Source organism: Myotis davidii, unplaced genomic scaffold, assembly GCF_000327345.1.
Source record: "Myotis davidii unplaced genomic scaffold, ASM32734v1 scaffold534, whole genome shotgun sequence".
Taxonomy (NCBI): domain Eukaryota; kingdom Metazoa; phylum Chordata; class Mammalia; order Chiroptera; family Vespertilionidae; genus Myotis; species Myotis davidii.
In genome coordinates, this window is record NW_006286678.1 from 3,025,546 (window position 1) to 3,029,636 (window position 4,091).

General features: G+C 42.1%; 1 long non-coding RNA gene across 1 annotated transcript in view; it reads left to right on the forward strand.

Annotated features, from left to right (window-relative positions):
• The window catches only part of LOC107182241, a 29,068-nt gene that overhangs the window by 23,052 nt on the left and 1,925 nt on the right, over positions 1-4,091 (forward strand). Inside the window, exon 3 of the long non-coding RNA XR_001512960.1 lies at positions 3,740-3,745. This is a non-coding gene — a long non-coding RNA (uncharacterized LOC107182241). The remainder of the gene's footprint in view (positions 1-3,739; positions 3,746-4,091) is intronic.

The following is a 4,091-nucleotide window of genomic DNA, read 5'->3' on the forward strand; positions in this document are numbered from 1 at the left end:
CCCCCCCCCCCATTAACCTAGAATGTTAGCAGAATAAGAAAAATGTTTCATTACTTTAAGAATGTAGTTATTGAGAGACCTGGTAAAGAGAACTTCCAGGAAAACTAAGCAACTTAAAGTCTGGATGGGAAGAGCCTCTCATACAGCACAATGTGCGACCTTTACTTTTTAAATTTTTTTATTGTGGTAAAATTAATATAACATAAAATTCATTTAAACCATTTTAAAGTATACAATTCAGTGGCATTTAGTACATTCACAGTGTTGTGCAAACACCACCACCACTACCTAGTTCCAGAACATGATCACTCCCGCAACTGGCCTCCCCTTGTCCCTGACAACTGTGTATCTGCTTTCTGTCTCTATAGATTTGCCTGATCTGGACATTGCATATAAATTAACTCATGTAATATATATATAGCCGTTCAATACTGTTAAAAAGTCAAATGAGCCCTAGCTGGTTTGGTTCAGTGGATAGAGCATTGACCTGTGGACCGAAGGGTCCCAGGTTTGATTCCGGGTCAAGGGCATGTACCTCGGTTGCAGACTCCTCCTGGGCCCAGGCCCTGGTCGCTGCATGTGCAGGAGGCAACCAATCGATGCATTTCTCTCCCATTGATATTTCTCTCTCTTTCCTTTCTCTTCTATTCTCTGTAAAAATCAATAGAAAAATACCTTGGGTGAGGATTAAAAAAAAAACACCACACAAAACAAAACAAAAGCATACCCTCAAAAAAAAAAAAAGTCAAATGACATGAAAATAATTTTGATTTTCTGGACCTCTGGAAAGAATATCAGGATCCCTGAGAGGTCTGAAAACCAGACTCAGAACTGCTGGTCAAGGCGTGGGGCGCCAGCCCCCTTACGACGACGACTCCAGCACAAGGGGATTATCATGTCCCTATGTCCAACATGAGGCCACCCCATCTCAGCGTCTCATCTCCCAGGAAAACTCTGTCAGCCGCTTTCTGCAAAGTTGAGATCAGAATATAGTAATGGCTTCACATTTAGACTGCTCAAAGGAACCAAACAGCCAAATGGGGTCACATTTTAATTTATTAGTGATAAATCTGAATGTGGTTTTAAAAAAAAAAAAACTGTACCATAAACTTATTTCCAATAAAATTCTGATCACTTTCTGCCACTATCGTTACATTTATAATCACAGTAATTATCTTTTACCTGTGATGAGAGACATCATGTACTTTTGAGCACCAAGCAGCAGCAGTGCCATAAATTGCTAGCCCCTTTCTCCTCTAATGATCCCAGCTTATTTTATTCTTCAAGTATTCTTCTCAGAGAAATTAGCACACTTATTATCCAGCATATTCAAATGTTAATATGCACACTGTTCTGGTGCTGTTATGAAACCCATTTTGCTCAGGAGCTAAAATTATGTTGCCATTCTGCTTGGTGCTAGAGGTTCTGTGCTTGAAACCTGTTTCCCACATGCAAAGAGCCAAGGTTACTTAATTAGAATGCTGAGCTAGAATGAGGAGAGTCTGACACTTAATATAGAACCTGTAAACTAACTGAGGTGAGCAAGTATAAAGCCTACACATTTTGAATGAACTATCCATCACTGTGGAGACAATCAATATTTGAGCAGACTGGCTTTGGGACATGTTTAACGTTGTTCCTCCAGGGTCTCTACTAAATTCTCACTCTGCAGCTTAAACCGTCCCAAATCAGAGTTCTGGCAGTTGGAAACATTTTCTTCATACTGAGTTGAAATATGCTCAAATTTTCACTTGTTTGTTGTTGCTCTGCCCTCTGGAGATGTCTGCTCTCTGCTCTGTGACTGCCCTTCAGAGACTGAGGAAAGGGACCCAGTCCCCATAGTCTGCTCTCCCATAGACCTGCTCTCTCAGGTCTTTATAAGACAGGTTACCAGGCCCTTAACCTCTGTGGTCAACTCAGTTTGTCAATGTCTCTCCCCTTTTTAAAGTGAGTTGCTCAAAACCTGAAACCATGATTCAGGTGCAGTCTGATCAATATGGAAATGAGCAGGTCTCTCTTGCATATGGATGCTCTTGTTGGATACAATTCTATTAGTGCTTTCCAAGAGTAAATAACCTTGTTATCCAGCACTGATTCATAATCAGCTACATACCCAAGTCTTCTAAAGCATACATTGGTACTCAGGCAATTGGCCATTTTCACCTAAATCTGTGTGAGATTTGTCGTCATTACATTTCATCATGTTAAATTTGTCCCAATACTTTGGCTTGTCAGGAGCCTCTTTGTATCCTGAACTAATCCTTTCCATCTACAAATGTACCAATTTATCAATATTGCTATCTTTATATGAACCAAAGTTTAAAACATCTGGCAGAAAAGGCCTCAGGATGGAGCCCTTCACTTACTACCAGAGATCTCAAATCAAAGTATTCATTCAACCAGTTAAAACCCTCCCTCCCCATCCTCAATACACACACCTCCACCTCAACAGTTCCTCTAACTCAAGTTGTCGGGGAGGAAAAAGGTTAATAAATATTCCAGGTTACTAACTGGCTGGTTAAAGTGGCCTGGAAAAAAAAAACAACGAGGAAAGGAAAGGAGGAAGTGAATAAGACTTAGTCAAGGGCCAAATGTGGCAGGACAGAATTCTGTGAAGCTACCTAATCCAGGCCCACACACCAGCACAGGTTGGGAGGCATTTGGAAGATAGGCCAGAGTTCTGCTGTTGATGAGAGAGGAAATCAATAACTAGGAAACAGAAGCAGTGTTGGAAGCTAGCCAATTAGTACATCAAACTCGAGGGAGTAGGCAAGACAGAGACAGGCAAGGGTCACAAGGAGAATGAAGCAAAGAATGAGCATGTGGAACAGAATCTGGGCATGCTCAGTGGGCTCCAGAGCTGTGCTGTCCAATATGGTATCCACTAGCTACAGGTAGCTAATTACATTTAATAAAAAATAAGTAAAAACATCAGTGCCTCAGTCACATAGCCACATTTCAAGTATTCAATAGCCACATGTGACTAGTGGCTACCATGTTGGATACAACATTTCTATCACGAAGAAAGCTCTATTGGACAGTTCTGCTCTAGAGCATTCTAGATGTACTTCTAGAAAAGGACAAACCAGGCAAGTTATCATTTTAGTGTACTTATTTTTCCTTTGCTTTCCTTCCTCCTGTCCACATACATTGCATAGGCCATCTTCGCCAGGCAGTCAAGAAGTTGAACTCAAGGTCTGATTTGCTTGATTTAAGATATCTTGTCATCTTACCTATGGGCCCTCACTAAATTTTCAGTCTGCCTCTTTCTCTTTTAATTTCCTGTGCCAGAAGCTCTTAGAATTTCTCATAATAAGACCTATCAGTTCTACCTTCTAAATCTCTCTAGAATCTGTCCCTTTAGTCAATACTTCAGTTAATTTATCTTCCCTCCTTTCCCACACAGCCACCTAAATGCTCTAAGACCCTTGCCTGACCATGACCTCTTCCCTACAGCCCTTCAGTGGCTGCCATGACATCATAAAGGCCTGCTCTTGGGCCCCCAACTACCTTTCTGGTTTCAGGTCTTTCCACCCTGATATGTAGCACATGCTCCAGCCTCTCCATTACTCAGAACTGAGGTGCCCATTCACATCTCTGAGCCCTTGCATTTACAGTTCCCCCTGTCTGAAATGCCACCCCCCTCACATACACTATTTCCCCTGGGAATTTCTATGCCCATTAAGGTTCCATTTAAATTTCCTCTCCTCTGAGAAGCCTATCCTGAACCCTCAAACAGACTTCAGTGATCCATCAGCTGTGCCCAAACACTGCAGACTTTGGTCATAACGCATCCTGTGTATGACACACATGAGTCTGTTTCTCCCACTGAACTGTGAGGTCTCAAGGGCAGGCAGCACATCTGACTCATCTCTTACCCCAGTTGCAAGTACAGTGCCTGACTCATAATAAACACTTGCTAAAGGCCTGTTAGCATGAACAACAATCTTTGCCATTATGAGGTTCTACTGTGACCAAAACTGAAGACTATGAGGATCCTCTGTGTGGTTTGCTGCCACCATAGTCCTTGGGTCCACCCATGCTGACAGAGGCCTATGGACAAGTGGCCCTGCCTGGTATTTGAGGATGTA